This window comes from Lynx canadensis, chromosome E1 (genome assembly GCF_007474595.2).
Source record: "Lynx canadensis isolate LIC74 chromosome E1, mLynCan4.pri.v2, whole genome shotgun sequence".
Lineage (NCBI taxonomy): Eukaryota > Metazoa > Chordata > Mammalia > Carnivora > Felidae > Lynx > Lynx canadensis.
Window position 1 is genome coordinate 40,362,320 of NC_044316.2, and position 15,894 is coordinate 40,378,213.

The window sequence follows — 15,894 nt, forward strand, 5'->3', positions numbered from 1 at the left end:
GAGCTGAAGAGTTCAGTGTATCTGGGACAGTCCAAGATAGCCCCAATGACTAGCAGATATATATCTGCAAGAACTGACAGATTACCAACTTATTTTAGAATTTAAGAGAAAATGTATTATAGCAGTTTAAGTTGCTTCTGTTGAGGATTGATAAGACTTCTAGAAAAAAGAAGAGTGACAGTAGAAAACCTTATAGCCCTTCATAAGGTTCTTATTTTTTTAAAGTAATCTCTACCCCCCAAAGTGGGACTTGAACTCACAACCCCGAGTTACATGCTCTTCCGACTGAGCCAGCCTAGTGGCCCAGTTTCTTATTTTTTTTTTAATTGGTTAGATTATTTTCACAGGTGACATACAAGATACAGATTTTGAATAGGACACAAAGAAATGGAGTGAAAAGAACTTTTCTTTCTACTCTTGTCTGCACAACTAATTTCTCTCCCAAGAGACAAACTGTTACTATTTTCTTGTGGAACCTTCTATAGAAATACATATTTAAATATACTGCTACATATGTATGCTCAGCACTTTGCTTTTTTCAGTTAATAACATACCTGGAAGATTGTTCCATGTAGCGTGTAGAACTGACTTGTTTTCCAATGTATGGATGTACTAATTTCGCCAATTCTGTATCAAAGAAGATTCAGACATTACGATTTAAACCTCACAGCAGATGAGGGAGACACTGAAGAGGAGTTTTAGTGGTTGATTTTGTGGTTGTATGCTTGGTAAAAGGAATTAAGTCCATGCCATTCTGGCTTTCACATTAGGAAAATATTTCTGTTCTTCAAAAAGGAATGTCAGTGTTTGTGGATGAGTCAAATTATGTCCCGGGATAGTCCAGTGAATACATCTCTGACTCATCTGACGCCTTAACAGAGAATTTTGCAGAAAGGGCCCTACCCCTGCATTCCTACCTCCAAGAAACGTGTGCATCAACAAGTTTCTCTGCTCTTCTTCCTACTAGATGTCAGCTAAATCCAACAGGGGGCGTGCTGAGCCTTCTTGCATTGGCTTTATCAATCCTGATCCCAAGAAATGGAGCCCAAGAAGAGCCTTACCAGAGGGCTTCACTCCATTTCAGTGAAAATAATCACTTTCTCTTCATTTGCAATTGTGTTCAGTATGCCATCGCTTGCATTCAGGGTTGATGCTTTGCATTTTCCACTGCTGTCTCTACTTGCTGAAAGGCATGCTGTTCCATTGTGTACTTTCAGCTGCTGAGGCAGTCTGTAAAAGGGATGGAGAGATGGAAACAAACAACCCTTTGGCCCAGAAAAAGAACACGGGCATAACAACCACGTCAGCCACTGTAATCTCACAGAGCTCTGTCATATTCCTCCATCCATTCATTTGTTCAGAAAGTGTGACTACTTCACATGAGCCAGCTACCAGACTGGGGACTTTAAGGAGATTTAATAAAGCCCAGTCCTTCCTGCTGAGAAGCTCAAAGTGTAACAAGGGCGATATATGCATAAATAATTTCTTATACAAAGTGGAAAATGCTCCAGCAGTTCAAGGAGTATTGCCACCACTTTCTGGGAGAGGGGGGAGAGGTTCACAGAGGGGAGAGTCTGTAGGTGGAAAGGAGAAAGGGTACACCCTCCCCACCTCACCCTGCAGCAACTACGCTTATTGTGAAAGTGTGGGGCTGGGGCAAGAGATAACCAGGCATTGTTCATCTCTTACTGTGGTGCTGCCATAGGTCTTATGAGTATATACTTAGGGAGATCCAGTAAGGTGTGAGGGGCACAGTGTGCAGTATGTTCCATTCAGTTTTGGATCCCTCCTGGGAGCGATCCTGGGTAGACAGTATGTTTTGTTAATAATAAGTGGTTGGGATGAATGTGTCTTCAGGAGCTGGCTCGCAGCTGCCACAGACAGCAGCGATGTTTTTCTCCCGGGATTTATAGGCACTATTCTTGTCCCTCCGACATAAACAAAAAATGCCTATAGTATTTGTGTATTTCTCTGCCTCAAAAATTCCTTCCTTTCTTCTCCTTCAAACATTAATGTATAGGGTAGCTTTCCTGAGCCAGAAAACAGTCAAAATTATTTTTAAGTGCTAATTTATGCATAGTTTAGTGCGAGAAACCATTGAAAGGACATGGCAAATTTGCTGTGGGGGGAGAGTTTTTAGTCTCAAGGAAGCAGTGATGCGGCCTAATAAACATCAAGAAAATAAATTAATGGAAATGCCCTAAAACCTCTCCTCCTTCTCTGCTTTCATCATGCACTGGTCTCTTATCCTAAAAATAAAAAACAAAAACACACAAACAAACAAAAACTGCAGTCTTAATTGGTTTTACCTTCCTGTCTCCTCAAGTTTGGGTCCGTCTGTTTTCTACTGTTGAAATTTCAGTGTTTTCTAGAACTGCTGCTACAGATCCCTCACCCCCAATTCAGTTCTTAAACTTTTGCTATTTATCCAAAAGTATGGCTTCCTCTCTACTACAAGAGCACTTAAAAGTCACTAATGAACTCCATATTCTACCTATTACCTCTCCTTTTCTAATTTTATTTGAACCCTGCAGCATTTAGCACCACTGACCAGTTTGTCCTTGCAACTCTCCCTCCTGACCCTTGTGAGATTTTGTTCATTAACTTGTGTCTTGTCCCATTTGCTATTTTTTCTTCCTTTCATTTTTTTCTTTAAAAAACACAGTTTTTAAACTGCTCCAAGAAAAAGTAAAAACAAAACAAAACAAAAAACCAGCTTTATTGAGATACAATTCACACTGCATAATTCACCTATTTAAAGTGTACAATTCAGAGGGCGCCTGGCTGGCTTAGTCGGTTACGAGTCTGAGTCTTTTTTTTTCTTAAAAATTATTTATTGAATATATAAAAAGGAATATAGACCTGGAAGCACATCTAAAAATGGATTGATCGAGAAGATTTAAGCATCCTTATCCTGAAATACTTGCTGAATCCCTGGATAATATTTTAATTACCCTTTAATGGTAACCATAGATTTTAACACCAGGTCTTATTTTCATCTTCGAACGTTTTGATGGAATAGTTTTCTAAGATAATTGAACTGTTTAAGCCCATCTCTAGTGGAAATGAAATCATTTTTTATTTTCATGATACCTATGAGTTAGCGTCTGGATATTGTCCCATGAAATCTTTAGTAGACATCCTGACATAGCTTTGAGGGAAGCTGATATTTTCTTTTTTTTTTTAATTTTCTTTTTTTTATTTACATCCAAATTAGTTAGCATATAGTACAATAATGACTTTAGGAGTAGATCTCTTAATGCCCCTTACCCATTTAGCCCATCCCTCCTCCCACACCCCCTCCCATAACCCTCTGTTTGTTCTCCATATTTATGAGTCTCTAATGCTGTCTCCCCCTCCTGTTTCTATATTATTTTTATTTCCCTTCCCTTATGTTCATCTGTTTTGTCTCTTAAAGTCCTCATATGAGTGAAGTCATATGATATTTGTCTTTCTCTGACTAATTTCACTTAGCATAATACCCTCCAGGTCCATCCACGTAGTTGCAAATGGCAAGATTTCATTCTTTTTGATTGCCGAGTAATACTCCATTGTGTGTGTGTGTGTGTGTGTGTGTGTGTGTGTGTGTGTGTGTGTACACACACCACATCTTCTTTATCCATTCATCCATCGATGGACATTTGGGCTCTTTCCATACTTTGGCTGTTGTTGATAGTGCTGCTATAAAAATGGGGGTGCATGTGTCCCTTTGAAACAGCACACCCTTATCCCTTGGATAAATACCTAGTAGTGCAATTGCTGGGTCGTAGGGTAGTTCTATTTTTAGTTTTTTGAGGAACCTCCATACTGTTTTCCAGAGTGGCTGCACCAGCTTGCATTCCCATGAGTCCGAGTCTTGATTTCAGCTCAGATCAGGATCTCACAGTTCATGAGTTCAAGCTCCAGATCAAGCTCCACACTGACGTTGCAGAGCCTACTTGGGATTCTTTCTCTCCCTCTCTCTGCCCCTCCCCCGTACTCTCTCTCTCTCAAAATAAATAAGAAGAAATTCTTTATGTTGGTTTATATATTTGTAATTGATCTCATTCTTTATATAAGTAGCAAAGTATGCATAGAAAAACATTGTTGGGGTGCCTGGGTGGCTCAGTCAGTTGAGCATCCGACTTCAGCTCAGGTCATGGTCTCGCAGTCCGTGAGTTCAAGCCCCACGTCGGGCTCTGTGCTGACAGCTCGGAGCCTGGAGCCTGCTTTGGATTCTGTGTCTCCCTCTCTCTCTGCCCCTCCCCTGCTCATGCTCTGTCTCTCTCTGTCTCAAAAATAAATTAAAAAAACATTTTAAAAAGTTTAAAAAAAAAAAAAGAAAAGCATTGTTAATTTAGTTTTCCAGTTGTTTGGTTTCAGGTAATGCACATCAAATATGTTTAAATTCATGAGATCATAATGATGCTAAACAAACAAAAAACTCCTTGGGAGTCACCTTGGAAAATACTAGAGAACCAACTAATTATTCTACTAAAAACTTGAAATAAAGAGAAATAAGCATTTATCCTGCCTTTTCTGTTTGAATTGTACCTCAGAGTAACCAAATATTTGGTGAGGGAAAATTCTTAGTAGTGGCTCAGTCAGTAGAGCATGCAATTCTTGCTCTTGGGGTCATGAGTTCAAGCCCCATGTTGGGTGTAGAGCTTACATTAAAAAAAAAAAAAAAAGAACTTATTTATAGAATAATTTCAGCTCATAAATGAAGCTGGAGCAATGAAATGTCACCATTTTGTAACCTCTAGTAAAATAACGATCTAGATAATGATCATTAATGCCTGCTAAAACTCTGACATGGAAATGAATGGGGAACTCTATAATTGTTGTATCAGTCTAACAACACCTAAGCCCATGTTGGGTAAAGAGTTTACTTAAAAAGGGGGGAAAAAAAAAAAAGAAAAGCCAGTCAACCAATTACAATGTATGGATCTTATGTAGATCCCGATTCAATCAAACATTGTAGGCAAAACAAAACAAAACAAAACAAAAAGGTTTATGAGACAGTTGGGGGAATTTGAATATTGATATTTGCTGACATCAAGGAATTATTAATAAATTTTAAAGTGTGATACTGGCATTATGGTTATACTTTAAAAATAATCCTTGGGAGTGCCTGGTTGGCTCAGTCAGTGGAGTATGAGACTTTTGATTTGAGGGTTGTGGGTTTGAGCCCCATGTTGGATGTAGAGATTACTTTAAAATAAATAAATAAAAATAAAAATAATCTTTAGAATTAAGAGATACATACTGAGTTATTTACAGTTGAAATGATATTTCATCTAGGATATGATTCAAAATAAGTCCGAGGGGAGTGGATAAGCATACAGATGCAAGCAGGTTGGCTATGTGTTAATCATTGTTCAAGCAAGGTGATAGGTGCATAGAGACTCATTATATTACTCTCTCTACTTTTGCCTACATTTGAACTTTCCCATAATAAAAAATATGAAGGCTGTTTTGAGGATGAAATGTGTTCATATATGTAAAGGGACATGTCAGAGTTGCATGTGCATATGCAAAGTTGACATATCATTGGTGGCAAAAAATGTGCATAACAATTTTCCCTATCATGCACTTGAACCAGTCAAGAACTGATGGTATTCAAGACAACTTTCTGTTAAACCCATTCTGTGGCACACAAGAAGACCTCCCCGACTCCTTCCTTTCAACTTTCCAGTTGGAATCAAGAGCAGATCTTCAAAACAAGACACTCAATAAGTACGGTAAGTGTTTAGCAGCTGTGCACATTTAAGCAAAGCCATTTAATTTGTGAAATCTGGCCCTTTTCCCAGGAAACCATGTTTCCATTTCACAATGTAACAGAGCAGGAAGAATGTGAACTCTTGTTCCGACATAGATTCCTTGTGTTTCACTCAGATTTCCACATTTTCATTGTGCTCTGGGTGTGAGAGTCCAGCTGTGCGTTGGTGGAGTGACTCATTTTTCCAAGACACATATTTCCATGAATCCCACAGGTCACTGATTGGTGTGAAAGAGCAGTCAGCACAGATTTGGTTCCTGGATCCATCATATGACTTAAGAGAGATGACTTAAAGTTTTTCAATGGGCTTATATTGAAAGAAGCAATTCAACCATTCAGATAATTCGTGTTCCAAAACATTTAGCATTTTCAAGTGGTTATTAAGAGCAGCTATGTGATACTATAAGGGTATGCAAAGGAAATAGAAGCATAATATATGTCCTTTGGGGGTTTAATAATCTCACTGAGGGGCACCTGGGTGGCTCACTCAGTTAAGCGTCCAACTTTGGCTTGAGTCACAATCTCACAGTTCGTGAGTTCAAGCCCCGCATCGGGCTCTGTGCTGACAGCTCAGAACCTGGAATCTGCTTCCAATACTGTTTCTGTGTCTCTCTGCCCCTCCGCTGCTCACATTCTGTCTCTCACTCTCAAAAGTAAATAAACATTAAAAAAATAAAAAAAAAACCAATAATCTCATTGAGGAAATAAACATGCAAGAAGTAGAAAGATTCCCAAATAAGTAGATGATATCCAATACAAATGTATATGAGATCTATCCATCAATGTTTAGGAGTTCTAGAGTAAAAGAGTGATCAAAATGACAAGAGGCTATCTGGAAAAAAGTTTCATTTACAAAATTTTTAAATTATTTAAAATTTACAGAAAGGTTTTTTTTAAGAACAAAAAAAAATTTTTTTGACCCATTTGAGAATAAGTTGACAACTTGATGTCTTAATCACCCAAATACCTTAGTATGCATTTTCTGCATTCTGATACATAACCAGAATACAACCATCAAAATCAGGCAATTAACTTTGATACATTTCACCATCTGATTCTCAGCAGCCTATCAGATTTCATCATTTGTCCCAATAATGTTCTTTATAGCTCAATGATCCAATCTGAGATCACACTTGGAATGTTGTTGTCACATCTCCTCAGTCTCCTTCAATTAGGGGCACAGTTCCTCATTTTTCCCTTGACTTTCATAACTTTGACCTTTTGACCTTTCTGAAGATTACCAGACAGTTATTATGTAGAATGTTGCTTGATTTGGGCTTGTCTGATGTCTCCTCATGATGGATTTAGGATATTTATCTTGGGCAGGAATAGCACCATAGGAATGCTGTGTTCTCATCGTCTTCAATCAGGTGATACATGGTTTTGATTTGACCATTGCTAGAGATGTTAACCTTGATCAGTGGTGAGGTGGTGTCTATCGGACTTTTCCTGTGTGAAGTTATTCTTTTCCTCTTTGTCATACGTAAGTTATTTTGTAGAGTGATATTTTGAGACTAAATAAACATTCCACGTTTCAATGTCTTGAAAAGCACCAATTACCACAACTTACCCAATAGCAAATAGTTTGGATAGCTCTAGAACTATTAAAGAAATTTAATTTATAATTTAAAATATAATATAATTTAATTAAAAAAGGAAATCTCCAGGTCCAAGTGGTTTTAGTGAAGAAATCTACCAAACATTTAAAGACTAGAAAGCTTCTAAAATTCACTCACCTTGGGGTGCTTGGCTGGCTCAGTTGGTAGAACACACAATTCTTAATTTCCACATCATGAGTTTGAGCCTCACGTTGGTTGGAGAGACTAAAACAGATAATAATGAAATAAAATCCACTTACCTCACAGGTTTTTACTCAAGTCTCTTGTTGTCAATAGCTATACATATTGCCAGAAAATTTTAAGGTTCCAAAGTGTGTGTGTGTGTGTGTGTATTCATGTGCACACGTGTATTTTTAAAAAATTTTATATTTCAGTAATTTCTACACCCAATGTGTAGGCTTGAACTCACAACCCCAAGATCAAGAGTTGCATGCTCCACCAATTGAGCCAGCCAAATACCCCCCAAGTATATTTTATTTTTTAATAGAAATAGTTGTTCACCTGTATTCATAATCTCGAAACCTCCAAGCAAAGGTCATATCTCACGGTTCGTGAGTTCGAGCCTCACATCAGGCTCTGTGCTGACAGCTCAGAGCCTGGAGCCTGCTTCAGATTCTGTTTCTCCCTGTTTCTCTGCCCCTCCCCCGCCTGCATTCTCTCTCTCTCTCTCTCTCTCTCTCTCTCTCTCTCTCCTTTAAAAATAAAATAAAACATTAAAAAATTTAAAAACAAATAGGACTCAAGGCAATATCCAACTGAAGGTTCCCTTTTGGGAACCTCTTTCTCCTTCTCCTAAGAAAAGTTTTCTTCTCTGCAGATTATGCCCTTGTACATTCTCCCTAAAAATGTCCTGCAGGCTCCCTTTCCCACAACTCCCTCCTTAAAATACCACACAAACCTGGTAAACTGCTATATAAAACAAAACAACTCAACTGTAAAGCATAACAAATCTCCAGCCTTAAATAAGGATGTGATCACAAATACAAAAAACCTACATCAGTTTGTCACAAGTTAAGAAAGTGCATTCCCAATTTTATTTTCTTTCTTTCAAAAATATTTATTAAGTAGGGGTGCCTGGCTGGCTCATTCGGTAGAGCATGCAGCTCTTGATCTTGGGATCATTGAGTTCGAGCCCCATGCTGGGTGTAGGGTTTACTTAAAAAAATTATTAACTATATATTGAATGTCAAGCACTAAGTGGGCAATATGACCGTTCAAGTTAAATACATCCCTTGACCACTGATCCAACCAGATCCTTTCTACTGGAATTTTCCAATGCATTTCTTCATTCCAGATCTCGCCTTCTTTTTCCAAGTTACTAGAAACCCAATACAGAAACATTTGCCAGATTCTCTACTTCAGAAATCTCCTTGAACCAGTTTCTTGTTTCTCTGGCAAATATTTCAGGCCTGATGTCACAGAGGGTCTTCTCTGCCCTATGTCAATCAATCCTTTCCTTTCTTGCCATCTCAAGTTTTCTGAATTAAAAAAAAAATTTTTTAGCGTTTATTCATTTTTGAGAGAGAGAGAGAGAGAGAGAGAGAGAGAGAGAGAGCATGAGTGGGGGAGGGGCATATAGAGAGAGGTAGACACAAAATCCGAAGCCGACTGCAGGCTCCAGGCTCTGAGCTGTCAGCACAGAGCCCAACGAAGAGCTCGAACCCATGAACTGCGAGATCATGACCTGAGGCCAAGTCAGACGCTAAACCAACTGAAACATCCATGCACCATCCCCCTGCCCCCAATTTTTTTAAATGAAGAATAGTTGACACAATGTTGCATTAGTTTCAGGTGTACAACATAGTGATTCAACAACTCTATATGTTATGCTCTGCTCACCAAAGTGTAGCTACCATCTGTCACAATAAAATGCTATTATAATATCATTGACTATATTCCCTATGCTGTACCTTTTATTCTCATGACTTATTTATTCTATAACTGGAATCTTCTGTCTCTTACTCCCCTTCACTCATTGTCGTGCATTCTCCCCACCCCTGTCTTCTCTGGAAGCCATCAGTTCTCTGTATTTATGGTTCTGTTTCTGCTTTTCAATTGTTTATTTGTTTGTTTTTTAGATTCCACATATAGTGAAATTATATGGTATTTGTCTTTCTCTGTAAATTTCATTTCATCAAGAGCTTTTTTCCATGACATTTTTAACTTTCAAAGTTAAGAGATTCCTTGCCCCATGTGTTGGTCACAAGAGTCTTGAGGGTTACATAAAATGTCACATGCCTCAGGCTCATTCATATCTCCTTGTGGATGTAATCACTAGCAGAGCTAAAGGAAGCTGACATTTCTTTGAGCTTCAAAGGAAGCCTCAAAATCTATTATGAAGGGATTTTTACTTTTTACCAAAAGACTTTTATCTTAAACATTGAGAGGCTTTGAAAGCAGAAGCAGCGTGTTATTTTGGGGAACAAAGGGTGAAACGGCAAAAGGGACCACTTCTATGGAAACACACTGCTAATCAGTATTTCAAGAATGATGGTCAAAGGTAGATTATAAGTCATCTAAAGGTTGTGGCAGGGGAATTCTCTCATTCAACACTAAAATCAGTTCCTGGGGCACCTGGCTGACTCGGTCGACGAAGCATGCAACTCTTGATCTTGGGGTCATAAGCCCCATGTTGGGCACAGAGCTTACTTTAAATACATACATACATACATACATACATACATACATAGAATTGGTTTAAAACGAGTTCCATGGCAGAATAGTTTAAGAACTAGAGTTCATTTTGGGGTGCCTGGGTGGCTCAGTCAGTTAATCGTCCGGCTTCGGCTCAGGTCATGATCTCACAGTTAATAAGTTCAAGTCTTGCATCTGGTTCTATGCTGACAGCTCAGAGCCTGGAGCCTGCTTGGGATTCTGTCTCCCTCTCTCTCTGCCCCTCCCCTGCTTGCACTCTGTGTGTGTCTCTCTCTCTCTCAAAAATGAATAAATGCTAAAAAATTTTTAAAAAAAGAACTAGAGTTCATTTTTACACAAAAGGGAAAAACGAAAAATCATTTTACTAGACACAAAACCATCATTAAACTGAGCAACATCTCAGAGGATGCAGACAAGCGAAAGTAAAATTTTATGTTTTTAAACAACTCAAATTCCTTTTTTTTATTTTTAAAGTTTCTATTTATTTATTTTGAGAGAGAGAAAGTGCAAGCAGAGGAGAAGCAGAGAGAGAGGAGAGAGCTAGAATCCGAAGCAGGATCTGCGCTGCCAGCAAGGAGCCCAATGAGGGGCTCGAACTCATGAACCACGAGATCATGTCCTGAGCTGCAGTCGGATGCTTAACCAACTGAGCCACCCAAGTGCCCCATGAAAGTAAACATTTTTTTTAATTTTTAATTTTATTTATTATTTTTTTTAATTTACATCCAAATTAGTTAGCATAGAGTGCAACAATGATTTCAGGAGTAGATTCCTTAATGCCCCTTACCCATTTAGCCTATCCCCCCTCCCACAACCCCTCCAGTAACCCTCTGTTTGTTCTCCATATTTATAAGTCTCTTATGCTTTGTCCCTTTCCCTGTTTTTGTATTATTTTTGTTTCCCTTCCCTTATGTTCATCTGTTTTGTCTCCTAAAGTCCTCATATGAGTGAAGTCCTATGGTATTTGTCTTTCTCTGACTGACTAATTTCACTTAGCATAGTAGTCTCCAGTTCCATCTATGTAGTTGCAAATGGCAAGATTTCATTCTTTTCGATTGCCGAGTAATACTCCATTGTATATATATATACCACACCTTCTTTATCCATTCATCCATCGATGGACATTCGGGCTCTTTCCATACTTTGGCTGTTGTTGATAGTGCTGTTATAAAAATGGGGGTGCATGTGTCCCTTCGAAACAACACACCTGTATCCCTTGGATAAATACCTAGTAGTGCAATTGCTGGGTTGTATTTTTAGTTTTTTGAGGAATCTCCATACTGTTTTCCAGAGTGGCTGCACCAGCTTGCATTCCCAGAAAGTAAAATTTTAAATCACAATTTTCCTGTTTGCTGCCAACTACTTGCAGGTGAAGAGTTGGAAAATTACACAGATGAAAATTTTCTTCCCAAGATTGGTAAGCAAAATGTACTAGGTTGAATTGTAATCCCCCAAAACTCATGTTCACTCAGAATCTGTGAATGTGACCTTATTTGGAAAGAGCGTGTTTGCAGATATAATCAAGTTACAATGAGGTCGTAGAGGATTAAGGTGGACCCTGATCCAATAGCTGGTATCATAAGAAGAGAGAAATTTAGAGGTGCCTGGGTGGCTCGGTCAATTGAGCATCAGGCTCTTGATTTCAGCTCAGGTCATGATCCCAGGGTCATGGAATCCAGCCCAGTGTCTGGGTCCCTGCTGAGCATGGAGCCTGCTTGGGATTCACTCTCTCCCTCTGCCCCTCTCTCCCACTCGAGCTCTCTTTCTCAAGAAAAAAGGGGGGGGGATTTGAATCTAGATACTGACACACAGAGCAGAATGCCGTGTGAAGATAGAGGGAACGACAGTAGGGATGCACCTACAAGTCAAGGACTGCTGAGGATGGCAGGCAATGACTACAAACCAGGAAGAGAGAATGAAGGATTCTTCTCTAGAGCCTTCAGAAATATCATGGTTTCAGCCTTCCAGTCTCCAGGACTGTGAGAGAATAAATTTCTGTTATTTAAACCACTCAGTTTGTGCTAATTTGTACAGCAGCCCTAGGAAACTAATACAGGAAGCATATGGAAAGGAGGGACACTGAGTAAATATGTATTTCAAAACACTTGGCTTAACTTTAATACTCTCCTGTAAGCCCCATCTAGGAATTTAAGTTGGATGAACAAACATGAGCTGACCTTTCACTACTGGGACTTTGGACAATTGTGGTGCATTCATTCAAACTAAAAAATAAAAGGAAAAAAAGAAAAACATTTATTTTAATCATTCCACTATAGATTCTTGTAGATTTTTGAGACTCTGCAAGATCACTGCCTCTGTTGTCTGCTTTGTCTTGGTAGTGAAGATCTAATTTTTGTAGATTTTATTGAAACATTTTCAAAAATGCTAGGCAGCTCAGTTTAAGACACCCAGAACTGCATTACTTGCTAAGCTTCATTTAGAATTGCTCATATTTTCCATGGATGTGTGATCAACAGCATTTTATATTTGATCTTGTTGGACATACGCTGTACTTGTTCAACAGAAAGACGAGCACAACCCAGAAGATCCTTTCATCTTCTTTCTTTCCTCCAGAAGCATACAGGTAATCAGAGATAAAATCAACATAAATGCTTGATTATTCTGGATCAAAGTATTTCTTTCATTTTTGGGCTAAGTTGGTGTATTTGCCTACGATGATGAAAATAAAATCTGATTTTGGTCTAATATTAGTACTATTTCTCTTCTATTTCATTAGCCTTTGTCTCCTCTTCTGAACAAAATTCTACTATCCTTCGATGCCTATCTTGAATGTCATGTCTTCTTAAAGCCTTCTCTAGGGCCGGCCAATAGGGCCAAATGGTACCTCTCTTCTCTGGGTTTCCATAACCTTTTGTTCTAATCTCTGCTATATTACATATGTTACATTACAGTTAGTTGTTTGTCTGACTCCTCTGATGGACTGTGGGCTCCTTGCTCATTTTTGCATTTCCAGCTTCCAGCATTATGCCCAGTATATAGCAAGCACTTAGTAGATGTTTGCTGAAGAAATGATGGATTTTTGATGACTGAAAGCTATTTTTAAAAGTATTCTTCATCATGGAACTTAAAGAGTGTTATACCTCATAGGTATGCTTTGATGTAGAATAACTTTGAGAACTGTAAATGGAATACAAACATTAGCACTATTGTGCTGAACTTGATCCTGCAAAGTTGGCACTGACTCCTCACACCTTTTCTGATTTCTAGCTTCTGCTCTGAACCTTTCCCAGCTGTCCCTCATATCTCTGTTATAAAAATAGAAGAATCTGTTACAAGTTCTCCTCCCCACCGGTAATGAAATCCATAAAATAAAGGGGATAAAGAAAAGAGGCGGGGGGTGATCGTATTCTTTTTTGTCTGATACCTGTGTTTGTTTGTTGATAGTAGATTTCTATTAGGAGGCCCCCATTTCTTTCAGGGTCATTCATTCATTCATTCATTCAAGAAATAGTACTTACTATTGAATGAGTAGGCCCAATGCTAGGGGAGAAAAGGAATTTATAGTTTGGTGATAGAAAAAAAAAAAGCCAGGTAGAAAGTACTGTGTTTTCTAAAAGAGACACAGACAAGTCCATGAGAATTTCAACGAGGAAAATGAAGCTCAAGAACCAAATTGCTCAAGTTCACACACCTTGTAATCGTTAGAGCTGAGGTTTATTTCTCTTAAATTTGATACTAGATGGAATAAATAGAGGAACTGAGATACAAGCCTAGGTCAGGCTGGTACAAAAGCCTGTGCTCTGTGACACTACACCATGCTGCTTCCCATTGGCTCCTGCTTTAGTTATTTGAAAGAGGCTAACGGACCTACTCTACTAGGATATCAGCAAAGAAAATAAAAAGGGTAAGTGGGTAAAGGCAAGAAACAAATGCAGGACACACAATTAGCATGACATAGCAACTGACTAAATGTGGAGAGAAAGAGAAAGAATGGAATTAGAGAAGGCTTAAGCTTGGAACCTGGGTAGCCAGGAAAACAATAATGCCATCAGTAGATTAATGATCTCAGGGAAAGGGCCAGTTTTTTATTCAGTGAGAGTTCTGATCCTTTGAAACTCTGCTGTCATGTCACCTCCTCAATGTAATCTTTTCTGAGATTCTCAGGTCCATTATACGGTATTTTGTATCTCAACGACAGTAAGGTAATGGCGATGATAATTAACAGTTTTTGAATGCAGACTGAGGGCTAAGTGTGTACTAACTTCCTTTTATTCCTCACAATAACCATGTGATGTAAGTATTATTATTAACCCCATTTTACAGAAGAGGAAACTGGGGCTTAGAGAGTCCTAATGCTATAAGTATGAAATGGCAGGGGCACCTGGGTGGCTCAGTAGGTTAAGCGTCCGACTTCGGCTCACGATTTGTGAGTTTGAGCCCCACATCAGGCTCGCTGCTGTCAGCTCAGAGCCCACTTTGAATCCTCTGTCCCTTTCTCTCCACCCCTCCCCCACTTGTTCTCTCTCAAAAATAAATAAACATTAAAATTTTGTTTCAAAAAAAAGTATGCTTGTCACATAATAAGTATGAATCATTGCACTCATCTCTCTCCTGTAATTACTGGAACTTTCTTTCTCACTGAACTGTGAGCTCCTCTAGGATAGGAAGTGTGTCTGTTCCATTTTTCCTTTCCCCAGCAGCTGGCACCACGTTCGCCATGGGTTCGGCCTTCGGCAAGCATCTGTTGCCTGAATGGCATTATTCAGGCGGCTTGAAATTCCATCTCTGAGCCTAGGAGAAGGGAGGTAGATGGAAAAATAGGTATGAGTTCCACACATAGACATTTACACCTGACAAGAAGCAGGAGTGCCAAGGTAGAGAGCATGGAGGGAATAGAACACTGGAGAAAGATTGATGGCAGGAGATGACAGAAGCCAGAAAAGGGACTTGAGAGGATATACTTTCAAGGAAACCATGAGAAAAAAGAGAGTTCAAGGGGATTGAGGTGAGTCCAGATGAAAGCCTGTCTTAAAGGTGGAGTATGAAAAATTTGTGGTTAGCAAGCACCTGACTCTGAGGTTTTAAAAAAAAGGGGGGGGGTGCTTTTTTTGAGTCTCATAAAAAGGAAATGATAGTCATTGTGTAATAGTATTCTAAAACTTGGCAGGCTTTCAAGTGTGAGTCTCTATCTGCCTTGCCGGGAAAGTTGAGACAGCTAGGGGACGTTGAAGATCACAGGAAGATCACATTGAGGACCATACTGAAGATCACCTCTCCAAGGTGCTACTTCTCAACTAAATCGTAATGGAGTCGAGTTATATCTTCACTCACAATATGAGATAGAAAATTCAAATAAAACGTCCATTTTTGCCCTTCATTATTAGTTTTAGGCTGGGAAGCAGGATTGATGAGGTCTGTGCCAAGTGGACAAAATTATCAGCATTAGGTTTTTATCCGAAGTATCTTCTTCACTACACTTCAATCTCAGTAGGGTTCCACCACCCACAGAGACTGAATAACCGGTTTTCCAAGTTTTTCCTGATGGAGCTCTGGTTACTACAAATGATTTGGGATCCCTACTCCTCTTTAGGGATATCAGTATTGAGAAAGGCGTTTTTTATAAAGAGTAGGTAGCACCACTTTTGCGTTTAAAAAAAACAAACAAACTTCAAGTTATTCTAAGGTTTTTGAGGAATAGAAAACCCTTCAGTGGTCAAATGGGCCCGCAGGAATCTTGCCGAACAAGATAAAAATTTACTGTCACAACACATGGTCTTATGGGGATTTTCCCACTAACTGGAGGAAAATAGAGCCTGAACGCTTGCTGGAGGGGCTGAACCAAGCACTTTCCTAAAAAGGGCTTTTCCACACTTAGGTGAAAGAGCCCCTGTTCAAGGC